Source organism: Bombus terrestris, chromosome 17 (assembly GCF_910591885.1).
Source record: "Bombus terrestris chromosome 17, iyBomTerr1.2, whole genome shotgun sequence".
Taxonomy (NCBI): Eukaryota; Metazoa; Arthropoda; class Insecta; order Hymenoptera; family Apidae; genus Bombus; species Bombus terrestris.
In genome coordinates, this window is record NC_063285.1 from 8,360,600 (window position 1) to 8,380,397 (window position 19,798).

At 38.0% G+C, this 19,798-nt stretch overlaps 2 long non-coding RNA genes across 2 annotated transcripts; both read left to right on the forward strand.

Annotated features, from left to right (window-relative positions):
• Positions 1-2,548: 2,548 nt before the first annotated feature.
• LOC105666667 lies at positions 2,549-4,866 on the forward strand. Its single transcript, XR_001099486.3, has 2 exons — positions 2,549-3,018; positions 4,155-4,866. It is a non-coding gene; the product is annotated as an uncharacterized LOC105666667 (long non-coding RNA).
• Positions 4,867-14,844: 9,978 nt separating this feature from the next.
• LOC105666666 lies at positions 14,845-17,764 on the forward strand. Its single transcript, XR_001099485.3, has 2 exons — positions 14,845-15,357; positions 16,444-17,764. It is a non-coding gene; the product is annotated as an uncharacterized LOC105666666 (long non-coding RNA).
• The last annotated feature ends 2,034 nt before the right edge of the window (positions 17,765-19,798 follow it).

The window sequence follows — 19,798 nt, forward strand, 5'->3', positions numbered from 1 at the left end:
CTGTAATTACAACCTTGGTTTTAAATAGAATGCGCACAGGAGATCTCGTCCGTGACGTAGTAGGACTATGAACGAATTGTCACAATCGTGAAATGCCTCGTTTGTAGTTGCGAAGCAGTTATCTGATGACAAGTCGACGCAGTGTACTCTTGCTCAGTAGGTTTCATAGGACCAGGTCTATACTTGCGATCAGTGGGGGCCCAGGGGCGCAACGTCTTCATCACTATCCGGTAAGGTCCCTCCAGGATCGAGCTTTCGCGATCTTGATCTCCCGCTGTAGAGTGTGTCGCGCTTCCTTGTACGCCTCGTAGCAGCGGGAGACTTCCTCTTCATTGTAGCGAATCCGTCTACACCGCGTCTTCTGGAACATTCTGCGGGCCTGGATACAGCGAGTACGAAGCTCCGCAATTTCTTGCGTCCACCAGTGGACGGCTTGATGGTGTCTTTCACCGGGTACAGAGCGCGGCATCGAGGCATCACACGCCGCGCTCATGTCTTGAAGGAAGGTCTTCACCTCCTCGTCGACGCTTCCCTCCGTCGTACGCGCGTCTCAATTCCAGGTAGCCTCGATGACTGTCGCCTGGAGCAGCTCGCTGTCCCTCTCCTTGACACGCCACCTTGGCGATGGGCGAGAATTCTTAGCTCTTCCTCTGGTACTGCAGGCCTGCGTGGCGGATGCATTAGTTGCTATTACCGGCGCCAATGCCACGAGGATGTATAGGTGGTCCGAAAGATTCTCGACCCCGTCGGCCACTCTCCAATCCAACACTCACAGAAAGGCGCCGAGGGTAGCCTAAGTGATGTCAACCACGGACGACCCCTCCAAACCACGCAAGTGCTCGCCGAATCTCTGTTGGCTAGTAGGAGTCCTAGTCCTGCGGCCCAGTCTGACAACATCCTCCCACGTATGTCCGTTCTGGGGTTGCCCCATTGCGAAGAGTTGGCGTTGAAGTCCCCCAAGACGAGCACCTAGCGGTGAAGGTATCTGCTGACGCATTCTCCAACCCCGTCTAGAAAGTCCTCAAATGCAGCCAGGCCGCTGTTAGGGGAAACATAGACGCCCACCAACACCATTCCAGCCCACTCGACAGCGACATAACCACTGCCACGATCAAGCAGGACGCCAGATGGACCCTTCGCCGTTGTCCATGTTACAGCTACCAAGCCATTCAGGTCTCCGACCCGGTCGGGACCGTTGGGAATACAGTACGCCTCAGCCACCACCGCCAAGGCGACCCTATTCTGCCGGATAGTCTGGGAGAGCTCCTGCTCTCCCAGGACGTCCTCGTCTCGACCGTCCCAGATTAGTCTGGAGAAGACGTATGAATTTACTGCACCAAATCCATGGACTCCTCCCGGTCATCTACCGCTCCTCTGGTACCTCCTTCGGTGCACGCTGGACCCGCTATGCTCTTCTTCGCGGCAGAGTCACGAATTGATGGCTTCCTCCTGTTTCCCTTCTTCGTCGGGCAGCACACCGTTCCTCCCAACCGGTGAGCCGCAGGTACTCCGAGCGACTCACAGAGAGGGCGACTTGGGTATCGAGGCCGTACAGCCACTAGCGCGATGCCCAGCTTCGCCGTACCAATAACATAGGTGTGATCGGTCCACCGTCAATACGCACGTCGTGATGATATGAATCATTGTTGTATAGGCGCCAATATCGACTGACCTAACCTTTTCTGCAAATCCATGACATAAAAGCTTGAGATAACCTACATAACCGTCGTCTGCGGTAGACTAAAGACTGAATCTGTGTAAAATTAGTTTTTATAAGTCTTGTGAAAAATTCATCGTTTATTGAGTATTTATTCCCATGAAGAAGCCAAACATTTTTTCAAACGGCAACGAGGAATCATCTTAACAAAATGCAAAAAGTTTCATTCTGATTGTTTCATGCATCCATGTTCGATGTAAAAGATTCAGATGTCGTAGAATGATATATAGAATACAGTAATATATATACAATACCAAAATCTTTACAACCCCCAGTTCTTTATAAAACGCAAAAGATTTCATTTGATTAAATTATCCGGGGCAAAATAATCGATGGATTTATGTAAAAAGAATAAATATTAAATTGATAACATTCTCCTTTTCGAAGTTGATTAAGGACATCATCTGGCAACTGTAACATATTTACTAATTGTCTGTCAACTGTTTACTAGCGAAGATGAAGAAAAGCGGTTCTCCAACGGCTCCGTGTTCGGTCACACGGCATGTTGTCAAGCAAAAGCAACAGACAAACGACAACATAATTTAGGGGGAATCGACAATTGGAGTGGATTGGTTATAATCTTACAATCAGCAGCGTTTCTGTACCATGGGAATGGTATACGATGGTGGGGTAGCGTTTGTTTTCTGGCAGACAATGCTATAAAATACATTTAATCATTAAGATTTCAAGAACATGGAATTAAAAAAATTATTTAATATAAAATGGCGACTTTTTGTGTAAAAATATTGTCACCTGCAATTTTCTCCGACTTTACGTGTTTTGAAGGCTAATTGAATTGGTCAATTACAATTTTAAGGTAACCAATAGACGTGAGCGTTCACCTCCTTCTTCCATCAATTCTTTCTCATCCAATGAATTTGCAAACATTCCAAACTGTGTGCTACCCCCATCCTTATCTCGGGATTACGAACGAATCTTGAGAAAACCAAATTTTACGCAGATTTACTCGCCTGTCGACTACCGCAGATAACCGAAAATGATGTATGACTTAAACCCCTCAGTCTTTAAACTTCTAGTTATTTTTCTAATTTTCTATGGATCTACGTATCTCTATATCATTGTCCAACTTGCTATATTTGTGCGACATCGTATTCCCGAATACCTGCGTTTTCTTGTGTAGTTTACTTCAGGAATTTATGTGATAAACTTGCAGAGATTGGTTCGGTGAGAAAATATTTACGTCTACATCGAATGTAACAACAGTCGACACCGAGAATATCATCTGTATCACTTTCCGAAAGAAGACGATGCCCTTCATAAAGAATGAACTTGAAAAGTTGGTAAGTACATAGTATTCGTACTGTGCGTACGTGTGTTTTGTCTCTGTTAATGTTTTACATTAACACATTCGCGGCTGGTATTTTTTCGGTTAAATCTCGTTTCTGACCACCATCCTTCCTAATCCTTTTGACATTTACCGGTAGTACTCATATGAACAGAGAACAGACACAACATATGAATGTTTCTAATATAAGAAACCAATGGTTACGTTTTTAAAGTTTGGTATTTTTAGTCTACTGTGCTTACTTTTACGTGATAGCCATTTAAACGGTAAATTTTATTATTTATTCATACACATATTGTGTTCAGAATAGCGGAATGTCGCTTTGCGATCAATATTGTGAGATTGTCCCGATTAAAATGTGTTAGCAAATATGCTCCGAACTATGTAGTGTTTGGTTTCATTTTAATTATAAGACTGTAATTAACGTGTTGATAAAAGTTTCATCACAAATTAAGAATAAGAAAATTTAAATTTTGAATTGAACTACTCAGCTTATCACAGGTCGTTCATGTTTGTTGATTCTCAGTCTCTCCTTGTTTTTCACTCGCATTGTTCCTTTCTATGTTCGACACGTCTAGAACTTCAGTTTCGTCATATAGAATAATTTATGTGTCCCCGTTATCGCAACACGTGGATCCAGATTTTCGTACAATTACAAAATGTCAAAAAATCACAAAACGCAATAACAGTTGAGAAAGAGTTGTGCCTGCAGACGAAGTTTAGCCAGTTCCTCAATTAAAATATATACACAGTAGGAACATTTTGGCATTTTGATGATACTCTGGGATTTACAATAAAACAATTATATAGCTTTTCTTTATTAATCATCTACTACTGACTATAGAAATAGTGGCAGGTAGTATTACTCGATCCGAGACCTAATATCGACCAGGCAACAATACAAGAATAAAACATCTTCGATGTTTATCTAAAATGCAAATACATTGTAATTTTTTTTATCTCAAATGGAAGTAAATGCCAAATAAAGTATTATATGAGATCTGTATTTGGTTTCCTTTCAGTCAGGCAATTTTAATATACGAGATACCTTGTCTCTTGAGATCAATGTACTATACTCGTTTTATCTATGTTACTTTCGCTTATTATTTATATGAAATAATCTTTTAACAGGTAATCACTTCCTAAAATATTATGCCAGCGCCATTTTAAGAAGCATGGATGTCCGTGTCGATCATTATTTACCCGAAATCATCAAACAAATCCATATAAAAATACGAATAGATGAAAAAGCATAATGTATCCGATCAACCAACATCTTTATTACAAAGTAAAAGAGAAAGGGAAGATGTACAAAAAAGACAGCTCGTTATCAAAAAACAGTTGATCAGAAAAGGAGGGCAAGAGCGAAAAGAGCGACATCAATGCTGCTACTATCACTACCAACAGTAGCAAGAAGCGGTTGACGGTGGAGTAAAATAAGAAGACGAAATTGAATTATTTGTTAATGTACCAATGCTAGACTATACAAGAGTAACATCATGATTCGCTGACAACGAGGATTCAATTGAAAGGCCAACAATTGAATCACGGACAAGCTGCGACTTTTAAATTGTGGAAAGCCTAGGGAGGACTTTCCGAGAAATAGAATTGCAAGATGAACATGCTCAGCTGTTGAAAGAAAATAAAAATTTGGAAGCACGAATAAAATATGTCAAATAAAATCTCAAAAGAACCGAAATGTCCAGAAATCAATTGCGTGTAAAGTTGAAGGGATTGCATGCCTTGAGGTGGAATCATTTATGTAAGGTCAAAATACATGCTCAAGTTCGGAAAAGAAAAAGTTGCAAAAAGATGGACCAAGAGACAGAAACAAAAAAATATACTGGACCAGTAAAAATTGTACAACTACAAAATTCCTTGAACATGAATCACGACATTTTGCTCCAAAAAGAGGACGCTTCGTCCTAGAGAGTGAAGGTGCGGTTTCCTGCTGGCCCCGGAAACTCCTTTATTCGTAAGAAAAATCAGAACGATCACTATGAAGCCAGCCTATGACACAATCGTTTTCCGAATTCCATAGTTTCTGCAGAATCGATTCCTTCAATGATTCTAGGAGCATTCAAAGAATAACATTTCGTTACATCGGAGGAAGGTTCGCGGCTGAGAAGATATCAAGAAAGAAAGACGCAGGTCTCAAAAATCAAAAGAAAAGGTGTAGAGGAGTTCGGATTTCTTCGAAGACAGAAATCTACACTCATATAATACACGTCTTTGACTGAATCATTTTGGATGATTTCCCTTTATAGAATAGTCTATTTGTGTAGAGATATACATACATATTAGATATGTCCAATATTTGTAAATGTATTATATATTTTCTTTGTTTTTGTTACTAAATGATTATATTGGCATTTTGTACTATTTTTATCTTTACTTTGTATGTATCGTGGTCCAAGAATATAGGAAATCATGAACTTTTTTCCAAGGCAACGTGCAATTTATAAATTACTTTCATCCTTGCGCCACTTTGTTATTCTCATACTTGTCTATTTCGGATAGAAAAGTAGATATGAACTTTTCTGTAAACCCGTACGATTAAATAGGATTCCATAGTGTGAAACCCAACAGGATCTTGTTTATGCTATTGTGCAATCAAATAGGGTAGATTCCTAATTTTAAGCTTTAATAAATAGGTTCTTGTATATACTAAATTGCGACCAAGCAGGGCAGATCTTTAACTTTATAGATCCTTTCGTGCGTTATTTTCAATCGAACTCAGCACTTGGCTGCATGGTGCAGCACTAATAATTCTGTCACAATCGTGAAATACCTCGTTTGTAGTTGCGAAACAGTTATCTGATGATAAGTCCACGCAGTGTACTCTTGCTCAGTAGATTTCATAGGACGACCGCCATCAGTATCGTTAGGGGATATCGTTAGGGGACGATATCATATGCGTCGGTGACTGTCCTGGCGGTCTCTCCTCCGTTGAAGCTCCAGGCCTTGGCGCTTCAACGAGTGTACGAAGGCTAGAGGACCCTAAGCTCAAGCGGGGACTCTCCCCCACGTGAGGTCGCGACCCGTGACGTTCGGCGGGAAGCTATATGAAAGGTGTAGGAGCGGTGGCGCATCGACCTACTCCCGAAGGTTCGTGGCCACCGCTCCTTAGTTCGATCCTGCCAAACTGGGTGGCTTGGAAAGAACGCGGAGGGCTTTCACTGTCCTTCCGGATGACGCAGGTGCTCGCAGGACTTGGAGTAGTCGGGGAATACCTGCAGAAAATCAGAATAGAGGTAACGAACACCAGTCACCACTGCGGTGAGGGTGAGGACACGGCCCTAATACGCGTAGGGAATTTTGTCTGGCGTGGGACGCCCCACGTCGTATTCTACGGCTAGCAATTGGCAAGAGATTGGTCTCCACGTCAGTTGTCAAAGCGTTGCAGAGAGGGCAACAAGAATTCCTCGCAGTTTGCTCATATTGCGATGGGGTAATACTGGTGAAGGAAAGAACAAAGCGGGAGTAGATGAGAACATTCCACCCTTACAGGATTCCGTGCCGAAGGAAGGCCATACGCCGTCCTACGTGGTCATAGTGGCTGACCCGCCGAGGAAGATTTGGATCTCCTCAGAATTGCATGACGACCCGGAGGATAGCGTTGAGGGGAGTGTTCCCTCCTAATGCCCCAACTAACCGAGGTACTACTCCCTCAGACAGAAGAAGTCGCAGGGGTGCTCCGGCAGTAATTCGAAAGAGAACCCGGAGCATCTCGGCTGAGCGTCAGGCGAACCATCGTGGGGTTTTAGTCGTTATAGTCCCACACTACCCCGCCGCTTCCAAGAGCGATGGGGTATCCATGAAGATTTCTCCATGTATACAAAAACAAAGTTGCGAGGCAGTTAAAAGAAATTAAGAAAGCTTAAGAGCACTACTAACAGTATAAAATCTGTTAAAAAGATTAAACGCGGACCTTACTAAACTTATGAATCAGTACTGTTCAAAATAATCCTCAATTTGCGTGCTTAAATCTGAACAAATTATTTATACAGGGTGCCCAGCGCAACGGCCATTACAAACTAGTACATACTACTGATAATCTTATAAAAAGATATTCTCAACTAAATTTAGTTATTGGTGAATCTAAAATAAATTGCATTACAAATAAATGTGAAAAAGGTTTCGCATAAAGGATAGTGTCTAAACTATAAAATTTGTTACCTGAATGCGTCGTTTCGAAGGTACCTTAGATCACTAAAGTGGAAACTGAGGATCATTTTTCACGGAAATGAACAGTTTGGAACTTATTAATATTTGATGATCAAAGATCTTGACTGTAGAAATGCGCGTAAAATCATGATTACATTAAGAGGCAAAATAAATGATGACACAATCAGCGACAACGCTCCAAATGTTCAAAAGCGTACAGGGTAATCAACGCAGTAAGTTAAAAGTACCAAAGTTAGAAAAGGTATATCGATGAAATCTATGGGCACATCACACAAGATCAGGCTGGCCAAAAAATTTTGTACGCGTTATTTCTTCGAAAACCGATCCTTATTTTCGGCTGCAACAACTTCAAAACCTCTCAAATTGTTTTCATTAAAAATCTCAAGATCACTTTTACAAATTTTCTTAAATATGCATAACTATTTCTATCTGTTGTTGTAGATAACGTCGAGATAAATTGAGGAATAACAAATAAGCTTATCTTTTATTAATAATTTGCTTACATCAATCCGAAACAAAATACGGTTTTTTAGTGAGCGTGTAAAATCATCTCGCTATTTAACTCAGAAGCAATGTCATCGATCAATAAGCTCGTTTGCATTCTGTACGCATGTATGTATATATGTACTTGTTATACACATATACAGCCGTCTTAGTTTTGATGACAGATCACGCGCAATGCAGAAAAGCTTGAGATAACCTACAAAAAACAAGGTACACTTCCGTGAAGACGTATCTATAAAAGTAAAAAGCAAATTAATAAACACATAATTTAATGTAGTTAACTAAATAAAAACGAATGACAATTGAAATTAGGTAGAGATATTATAGCTGAAAAATTTTTAACTAAGAGAGATAACTCAGGCCATGATGTATCTATTCGTGCTACATCTGTATTTCGTCGTCTGCAGTAGACGACAGACTGAATCTGTGTGAAATTAATTTTTATACGTCTTGTGAAAAATTCATCGTTTATTGAGTATTTATTCCCATGAAGAAGCCAAACATTTTTTCAAACGGCAACGAGGAATCATCTTAACAAAATGCAAAATGTTTAATTCTGATTGATTCATGTATCGCTGTTCGATGTAGAAGATTTAGACGTCGTAGAATGATATATAGAATACAATAATATATGTAGAATACAAAAATCTTTACAATCTCCAGTTCTTTATAAAACGCAAAAGATTTCATTTGATTAAACTATCCGGGGCAAAATAATCGATGGATTTATATAAAAAGAATAAATATTAAATTGATAACATTCTCCTTTCTGAAGTTGATTAAGGACATCATCTGGCAACTGTAACATATTTACTAATTGTCTGTGAACTGTTTACTAGCGAAGATGAAGAAAAGCGGTCCTCCAACGGCTCCGTGTTCGGTCACACGGCATGTTCGCTCGTTATCAAGGAAAAGCAACAGACAAACGACAACATAATTTAGGGAGGAATCGACAATTGGAGTGGATTGGTTATAATCTTACAATCAGCAGCGTTTCTGTACCATGGGAATGGTATACGATGGTGGGGTAGCGTTTGTCTTCTGGCAGACAATGCTACAAAACACATTTTATTATTAAGAGTTCAAAAGCATGGAATTAAAAAAATTATTTAATGTAAAATAGCGATTTTTTGTGTAAAAATATTGCCACCTGCAATTTTTCCCGACTTTACGTGTTTTGAAGGCTAATTGAATTGGTCAATTGCAATTTTAGGGTAACCAATAGACGTGAGCGTTCACCTTCTTCTTCCATTAATTCTTTCTCATCCAATGAATTTGCAAACATTCCAAACCGCGTGCTACCCCCATCCTTATCTCGGAACTACTAACGAATCTTGGGAAAACCAAATTTTACGCAGATTTACTCGCCTGTCGACTACCGCAGATAACCGAACATGATATCTAGCATAATCCACATATTAATAATTGGCATATCTAAATTTTTATGTTATTTTATAATGTTTTGTGGAATTACTCTTCTTTATTTCGATATGTTATACCAATTTAGTTTATTTTTGGAACGTCGTATTCCCGGATACCTGCGTTTTCTTTTGTAGCTTACTTCAGGAATTTATGTGATAAACTTGCAGAGATTGGTTCGGTGAGAAAATATTTACGTCTACATCGAATGTAACAACAGTCGACATCGAGAATATCATCTGTATCACTTTCCGAAAGGAGACGATGCCCTTCATAAAGAATGAACTTGAAAAGTTGGTAAGTACATAGTATTCGTACTGTGCGTACGTGTGTTTTGTATCTGTTAATGTTTTATATTAACACATTAGCGGCTGGTATATCTTCGGTTAAATTTCATATCTGACCTCCATCCTGTCTGACCTTTTTGACATTTTCTGATAGCACTCATGTGAACAGAGAACGGAGACAACATATGAATATTTCTAATATAAGGAACCAATGGTTCAAACGCTTTGCTTTTTTAAAGTTTGGTACTTTTAGCCTACTGTGCTTATTTTTACGTAATAACCATTTAAACGGTTAATTTAATTATTTATTCAGACACATATTGCGTTCAGAATAGCGGAATGTCGCTTTGCGATCAATGTTGTGAGATCGTTCCGACTAAAATGTGTTAGCAAATATGCTCCGAACTATGTAGTGTTTAGTTTTATTTTAATTATAAGACTGTAATTAACCTGTTGATAAAAGTTTTATCACAAATCAAGACGAAGAAAATTTAAATTTTGAGTTGAACTACTCAGCTTATCACAGGTTGCTCATATTTGTTGATTCTCAGTCCCCCCTTGTCTTTCACTCGCATTGTCCCTTTCTATGTTCGACACGTCTACCACTTCAGTTTCGACATTTGGAGTAGTTTATGTATCTCCATTATCGCAACACTTGGATTCCGATGTTCGTACAATTACAAAATATCAAAACATCGAAAAACGCAATAACATTTGAGAAAGAGTTGTGCCTGTAGACGAAGATTAGCCAGTTCTTCAATTAAAATATATTCATATTAGGAACATTTTAGCATTTTCGTGTTATTCTAGAATTTACAATAACACAATTATATAGTTTTTGTTTATTAAACATATATTACTGGCTATAGAAATAGTGGCAAATATTATTACTCGATCCGAGACCGAATATCGACGAAGCAACAATTTTTCTGAAACTTTCATCAACTGTCCATCATATTTTTGTAATTAGAATGATACGCAACACGATATAATTTGTTAAAATCGGTTAAGCTTGTAAGTTTTTTCGTAAACGAAAGGCGACACAATAAGGGGGCGATCGCTGAAAAATGAATCTCGCAAATTTTCACCCAATGATTTTACGTCCCTGTGCACCCCAAACTTCGGAGCGAGCCGGCAAATCCGGTTCTGTTCCACATACAGCACAGTTCTTTTTTCAATAACTGATATCTTCGATGTTTATCTAAAATGTACATACATTGTGATTTTTTTTATCTCAAATGTAAGTAAATGCCAAATAAAGTACTATACGAGATGAACTATTCTTTTAACAGGTATTCTCTTCCTAAAATTTTATACCAGCGTCACTTTGAGAAGCATGGATGTCCGTGTCGATCATTATTTACTCGAAGTCATCAAACAAAATCATACAAAAAATACGAATAGATGAAAAAGCATGCTGTATCGGCACAACCAACAATTTTATTACAAAATCAACGTTAAAGAGAAGATGTACAAGAAAGACAGCACGCTATTAAAAACAGCTGACCAGAAGAGAAGGGCAAGAGCAAGCAGCTCGTCATGAATACAACTACTACCGCCACCAACAATGGCAAGAGGCGGATGAGGGAGAGATAAAATAAGAAGAAGCAAAAAATGAATTATTTGTTAATATATCAATCCTAGACTATACAAGAGTATTGTTATGACAACAAGAACTCAATTGAACGGCTAGCAATTCAATTACTGACAAGCTGCGACGTTCAAATTAAGGAATGCCTAGGGAAAACATTCCGAGAAACAGAATTGCAAAACGAAAATGCGCGGTTTCTTGTATATACTAAATTACGACACAACAGGTTAGATCTTTAATTTCATAGATCCTTTTGCACGTTAATCTCAGTTGAACTCCAATTTCATCTCTGTTCGTAACCATGGACTACATATGTAGCGGCACGATACCATTCGCACGATGACACGAACTGCTTATTCGCGACATAATACCGTTTGTATACTGTTGCGGGAGATGTTATCTGCCGACACAATATTCGTACTACACCATCGTTGAGATGTGCCATGAGTGTGTTTCTTTATAATTACAACTTTTGTTATAATAAACAAATGCACTAGGTATCTCGTCCATGACGTAGTGTGACTGTGAACGATATTGTATCATAATCGCGAAATGATTCAGTCGTATTATCGTGTCAACAATATCGTATCGTAATAGATCTTGTCCATGGTTAAAAGTAAATTAACACTAACCCTACCAGACCCGTGCAAATGATCATTTCAAAATATTAATTTAAAATTGTACATTCATTGTTATTTATTTCGTTCATCTAACTTTTGCAAACATTCTAATATTAACACAAATTAAGAAATTAATTGGTCAGATAATATAAGAATTTACTTAACGTCAGATGAACAAAAAGATAAGAATGAATGTGTAACTTTAGATTAAGCATTGAAGCCGATCATTTAACCGGATCTTTTTAAAAAGATTGAAATCGAACAATGTAAACTTATGAATCAATATTGTTCAAAGTTGTCGTAATTTAGTTCGTTTTCAATTCCGTATTTAAATCAGCACAAATTTTACCAGAGACGAAAGAGAGATTATCTTACTTTATATAATATGACATTTATAATATAAAGAATGTAATAATTACGGTAATATTAAAAATATAAGAATTAATAAAATTGAATAATGGAAATCTAAATAAATGCATAATTATTATGACAATTATTAAGAGCATTTAATCATTGAAGACTAAACCTACCAACACTTCCTGTCTATTTATCTTACCGTGTGCGGTCAGAATGCCCGTTGATAAAAGAGTAATAGTTGTTATGATATATCATAGATAATGGTTAATTTATAACTAAATGTATATAAAATGATGAACTTTCATAAAATTTCGTTCAAATTTACTTTTGTTTAGTTTTAATTATAGTCTTAAATAACATTACCCTTTTATTTATATACAGATATGTCTTATCTAACTTGCCTGCATTATTGACAAATTATCCTATTATCAAATATATATTTGCCGCATAAACATTTCCCGCATCTTAAACAAGTTTCTTTGTAATTTTGTAACCTTTACAGCTTTTTACTTGACAAATTTTTTTTTAGCAATGAATCTGAACTTGTTGATAATTTTATTGCATGGTTTCTTTCCCGCGATTCTTTATATAAAAGTAATGTATGCAGCAGGTCTGTAACAATTTTCCGAATTCTCCGTAAATTGGCTCATACTGTAGATACTATTGCAGACTTATGAGTTCGTAAACGTTGGCTTCTTTCACTCTTCTTATCAAATCGTACAAACCTCGTAATTTCAGCAAAGTCATCAATGCACATTGTTTTTGAAAAAAATGCTGGTATCCAAATTTTATTCCGCAAATATGAGACGTCTAATTTTTTATCTGATATGCATCGCGGGCATATAGCAGAGTAATAAATGCATCTAGTTCTGTTGCATCTAGATCCCTCTTAGTCCTCAATACTCTAAATGCTTCCTCTTCCGTACATTTTATTATGATCCCTTTATACGGTGATCAATTGTAAGATAAAATGTCGTCGTTACTTGTCCTTTCATTGTATGCCATTTGGTATATCCCTAAACATATTATAAACTGATATCCTGCCAGGTTTGGGACTAGTTTCTTTTCAAACTGTTCCATCGGGCCCAGTTTCATTGTCTGCTGTAAACGATAATTTCTTTCATTCTTACCCTTACGTAAACCATTATTTATTACATCCAACTCTGACTCGGTTGTAAATAGCATTTCATGTGTTTCCATGCTGTTTTCAGTTGTTGAAGTTTCTTGGTCATCGTACACTGAACAGTATTCTTCAAAGTCCCTTATTTCTTTTTTTTAAATCTTGACATTTCCAAATATTTATCGCAGACTAATACCATGTACGGAATGCAAAGTTATTGTCAAATTTGATAGGTTTTACTTTTCTTCTTATAACAACGATCGTTTGTTACGATCGTTTGCGGAGAGACGCGGTCGTAAGGAAAACGCGTGAGCGGGAGGGCTAAATTCTCACTATGATTCTAATAATCGACACCACGAATTAGTCGTTTCCTTGTATCGATTAAGACAACAGAGGTGGTACAAATAAGTTTAGCACTGAATTAACAGGGTTAATATAAAACTAGTATATTTAACAATATTTCAAATTACATAATGAACGCGTCACAAATTAATTAATGATAAATACAATTAGTTTGTTAGTAATTCGACCCGACTTTATGATAGTTCTCGATGTATTTGTTAGACTAAGAGATCTGGATTTTATTCGTCTGAACCTCTACATGCATTCCGTTTGAATCCTCAAATGATACCGTTGCCCTTCGATTTTTTCTTTGTCTTCGCTGGGAGATGACCCCTCGACGTTCGGGTCACTCCACCGTTCACGCCGATGATCACCTATGCCACCTTCTTTGTGTAGATGAAATAACGGGCCGATGGCGAATCGAGGTTTCTAGAATTCGCTGCTTGATGACAACTATGCGTTTGTCGTTACATTGTATATACTTCGCCGGTCATATAAGACGATCTCTCTGCCACATTCTAGTACCACCAGAGACAGTGAAGGACACGGCCTATGATAAGCCTCGTGGCGTAACAGTATTTATTTGTATACATCTGTATTTCGTTGCCTGCGGTAGACGACAGACTGAATCTGCGTAAAATTTGTTTTTATAAGTCTTGTGAAAAATTCGTCGGTTACTGAGTATTTATTCCCATGAAGAAGCCAAAGATTTTTTCAAACGGCAAAGAGGAATCATCTTAACAAAATGCAAAAAGTTTCATTCTGAGTGATTCATATATCGATGTTCATGGTAGAAGATTCATCCGTCGTAGAATGCTATGTAGAATACAATAATATACATAGAATATAAAAATTTTTATAACCTCCAGTTCTGTACAAAATGCAAAAGATTTCATTTGATTAGACTATCCTGGGCAAAATAATCGACGCATTTATATAAAAAGAATAAATATTGAATTCGTAAACTTTCCCTATCCGAACTTGATTAAAGACATCATCTAGCAACTGCAATATTTACTAACAATCTGTGAGCTGTTTACTAATGAAGGTGAAGGTAGGCTTTTCTCCAACGGCTCCGTGTTCGCTCACACGGGATGTTCGCTCGTTGTCAAGGAAAAGCAACAGACAAATGATAACACATAACTTAGGGAGGAATCGACAATCCAAGTGGATTGGTTATAATCTCACAATCAGCAGCGTTTCTGTACCATGGGAATGGTATACGATGGTGGGGTAGCGTTTGTCTTCTGGCAGACAATGCTATAAAACACATTTTATTATTAAGAGTTCAAAAGCATGGAATTAAAAAAATTATTTAATGTAAAATAGCGATTTTTGTGTAAAAATATTGTCACCTGCAATTTTTCCCGACTTTACGTGTTTTGAAGGCTAATTGAATTGGTCAATTGCAATTTTAGGGTAACCAATAGACGTGAGCGTTCACCTTCTTCTTCCATTAATTCCTTCTCATCCAATGAATTTGCAAACATTCCAAACCGCGTGCTACCCCCATCCTTATATCGGAACTTCTAACGAATCTTGGGAAAACCAAATTTTACGCAGATTTACTCGTCTGTCGTCTACCGCATATAACCGAAAATAATGTTTGTCATATATAGATCGTTAAATGATACCTCATATAGACATCTTTATTCGTTAATTTTATTCTTTTTTTTGTGGATACTTCTGCAACTTATTTTATCTTTCCGACGTCATTATCGCCCAAGCCACTATTATATTTATTAGCTTGCTTCAGATTTTTATGTTATAATTTTGCAGAAAGTGGTTAGGTGAGTAAATATTTGCGTCTACATCGAATGTAACAACAGTCGACATCGAGAATATCATCTGTATCACATTCCCAAAGAAGAGAGTCCCATTCATAAAGATTGAATTTGGAAAGTTGGTAAGTACATATTAGTCGTACTGTGCATACGTGTGCTTTGTATCTGTTAATGTTTTATATTAACACATTAGCGGCTGGTATTTCTTCGGTTAAATCTCGTTTCTGACCACCATTCTTCTTAACTATTTTGACATTTCCTGATGGTACTCATATAAACAGAGAACAGAGACAACATATGAATGTTTCTATTATAAGGAACCAATGGTTCAAAAGCTTTGCTTTTTTAAACTTTGGTATTTTTAGTCTACTGTGCTTATTTTTACGTAATAACCATTTGAACGTTTAATTTTATTATTTATTCAAACACATATTGTGTTAGCAAATATGCTCCGAACTATGTAGTGTTTGGTTTCATTTTAATTATAAGACTGTAATTAACGTGTTGATAAAAGTTTCATCACAAATTACGAATAAGAAAATTTAAATTTTGAATTGAACTACTCAGCTTATCACAGGTCGTTCATGTTTGTTGATTCTCAGTCTCTCCTTGTTTTTCACTCGCATTGTCCCTTTTTATGTTCGACACGTTTATAACCTCAGTTTTGACATATAGATTAATTTATGTGTCCCTATTATCGCAACACTTGGATTCCGATGTTCGTACAATTACAAAATATCAAAACATCAAAAAATGCAATAACAGTTGAGAAAGAGTTGTGCCTGCAGACGAAGTTTAGCCAGTTCCTCAATTAAAATATATACACAGTAGGAACATTTTAGCATTTTTATGATACTCTGGGATTTACAATAACACAATTATATAGCTTTTCCTTATTAAACATCTACTACTGACTATAGAAATAGTGGCAGGTAGTATTACTCGATCCGAGACCTATTATCGTCGAGGCAACAATACAACAATAAAACATCTTCGATGTTTACCTAAAATGCAAATACATTGTAATACTTTTTTATCTCAAATGAGAGTAAATGCCAAATAAAGTACTATACCAGGTGTTTATCTGGTTTCCTCTCAGTCAGGCAATTTTAATATACGAGATACCTTATCTCTTGAGATCAATGTGCTATACTCGTTTTATCTATGTTAATTTCGCTTATTATTTATATGAAATATTCTTTTAACAGGTAATCATTTCTTAAAATATTATGCCAGCGCTATTTTAAGACGCATGGATGTCCGTGTCGATCATTATTTACCCGAAATCATCAAACAAAACCGTACAAATATTCGAATAGATGGAGAAGCATACTGTATCCCAACAACCAACAACTTTATTACAAAATAAAAGAGAAAGAGAAGATGTACAAGAAAGACAGCACGTTATCGAAAAACAGTTGATCAGAAAAGGAGGGCAAGAGCAAGAAGAACGACATCAATGCAGCTACTGGCATTACCAACAATAGCAAGAAGCGGATGAAGGAGGGATAAAATAAGAAGAAGAAAATGAATTATTTGTTAATGTACCAATACTAGACTGTACAAGAGTAACGTCATGATTCGCTGACAACGAGGATTCAGTTGAATGGCCAACAATTGAATCTCGAACAAGCTGCGACTTTTAAATTGTGGAAAGGCTAGGGAGGACTTTCGGTGAAATAGAATTGCATGATGAACATGCTCAGCTGTTGAAAGAAAATAAAAATTCGGAAGCACTAATAAAATATGTCAAATAAAATCTCAAAAGAACCGAAATGTCCAGAAATTAATTGCGTGTAAAGTTGAAAGGATTACATGCCTTGAGGTGGAATCATTTATGTAAGGTCAAAATACATGCTCAAGTTCGGAAAAGAAAAAGTTGCAAAAAGATAGACTAAGAGACAGAAACAAAAAAATATACGGCACCAGTAAACATAGTACAACTAAAAAATTCCTTGAACATGAATCACGACATGTTCCTCCAAAAAGAGGACGCTTCGTCCTAGAGAGTGAAGGTGCGGTTTCCTGCTGGCCCCGGAAACTCCTTTATTCGTAAGATAAATCAAAACGATCACTATGAAGCCAGCCTATGAAACAACCGTTTTCCGAATTCCATAGTTTATGAAGAATCGATTCCTTCGATGATTCTAGGAACATTCAAAGAATAACATTTCGTTACATCGGAGGAAGGTTCGCGGCTGAGAAGATATCAAGAAAGAAAGACGCAGGTCTCAAAAATCAAAAAAAAAAGGTGTAGAGGAGTTCGGATTTCTTCGAAGACAGAAATCTACACTCATATAATACACGTCTTTGACTGAATCATTTTGGATGATTTCCCTTTATAGAATAGTCTATTTGTGTAGAGATATACATACATATTAGATATGTCCAATATTTGTAAATGTATTATATATTTTCTTTGTTTTTGTTACTAAATGATTATATTGACATTTTGTACTATTTTTATCTCTACTTTGTATGTATCGTGGTCCAAGAATATAGGAAATCATGAATTTTTTTCCAAGGCAACGTGCAATTTATAAATTACTTTCATCCTTGCGCCACTTTGTTATTCTCATACTTGTCTATTTCGGATAGAAAAGTAGATATGAACTTTTCTGTAAACCCGTATGATTAAATAGGATTTCATAGTGTGAAACCCAACAGGATCTTGTTTATGCTATTGTGCAATCAAATAGGGTAGATTCCTAATTTTAAGCTTTAATAAATAGGTTCTTGTATATACTAAATTGCGACCAAGCAGGGCAGATCTTTAACTTTATAGATCCTTTCGTGCGTTATTTTCAATCGAACTCAGCACTTGGCTGCATGGTGCAGCACTAGTAATTCTGTCACAATCGTGAAATACCTCGTTTGTAGTTGCGAAACAGTTATCTGATGATAAGTCCACGCAGTACTCTTGCTCAGTAGGTTTCATAGGACGACCGCCATCAGAATCGTTAGGGGATACCGGACGATATCATATGCGTCGGTGACTGTCCTGGCTGTCTCTCCTCCGTTGAAGCTCCAGGCCTTGGCGTTTCAACGAGTGTACGAAGGCTAGAGGAGCCTAAGCTCACGCGGGGACTCTCCCCCACCTGCGGTCGCGACCCACGACGTTCGGCGGGAAGCTATACGAAAGGTGTAGGAGCGGTGGCGCACCGATCCACTCGCCGAAGGTCCACCACGCCTTAGTTAGATCCTGCCAAACTGGGAGGCTTGGAAAGACCGTGGAGGGCTTTCACTGTCCTTCCGGATGACGCAGGTGCTCGCAGGACATGGAGTACTCGGGGAATACCTGCAGAAAATCTGAATAGTGGTAACGTACACCAGTCACCACTGCGGTGAGGGCGAGGACATGGCCCCAACACATGCAGGGAATTTTGTCTGGCGTGGGACGCCCCACGTCGTATTCTACGGCTAGCAATTGGCGAGAGATTGGACTCCACGTCAGTTGTCAAAGCGATGCAGAGAGGGCAACAAGAATTCCTCACAGTTTGCTCATATTGCGATGGGGTAATACTGGTGAAGGAAAGAACAGAGCGGTAGAAGATGAGAACATTCCTCCCTTACAGGATTCCGCGCCGAAGGAAGGCCATACTCCGTCCTACGTGGTCATAGTGGCTGACCCGCCGAGGAAGATTTAGATCTCCTCAGAGTTGCATGACGACCCGGAGGATAGCGTTGAGGGGAGTGTTCCCTCCCAATGCCCCAACTAACCAAGGTACTGCTCCCTCAGACAGGAGAAGTCGCAGGGCTGCTCCGGCAGTTATTCGAAAGAGAACCCGGAACTTCCCGGCTGAACGTCAGGCGATCCATCGTGGGGTTTTAGTCGTTATAGTCCGACACTACCCCGCTGATTCCAAGAGCGGAGGAGTGTCCATAAGGATTTCTCCATGTGTAAAAAAAAAGTTGCGAGGCAGTTACTAGTTGCGAAGAAATTAAGGTGCATATCACGCAGGCATGTGCGACTAAAATGTACATAACCTTCAACCTCAAAACACTGCGAATCTGTGGAAATACTTTCTATTCATATGAGTGCCGAAAAAATACCGGACGTTAATATGCTAATTTGCTAATGTAGGACGTTGACAAATTCAAAACACACATATGCAGATTACGAACACATTGTAATTACCAACATTTAAAATCTTTTACGAATGACATGGACTTCTTTCGACAAATGAAAATACAGCTGATGCCCATGATATGAATCATTGTTGTATAGGCGCCAATATCGACTGACCTAACCTTTTCTGCAAATCCATGATATAAAAGCTTGAGATAACCTACAAAAAACAACGCACACATCCGTGAAGACCTATCTACAAAAGTAAAAAGCAAATTAATAAACACATAATTTAATGTAGTTAACTAAATAAAAACGAATGAGAATTGAAATTAGATACAGATATTTTAGCTGAAAAATTTTTAACTAAGAGAGATAACTCAGGCCATGATGTATCTATTTGTGCTACATCTGTATTTCGTCGTCTGCGGTAGACTAAAGACTGAATCTGTGTAAAATTAGTTTTTATAAGTCTTGTGAAGAATTCGTCGGTT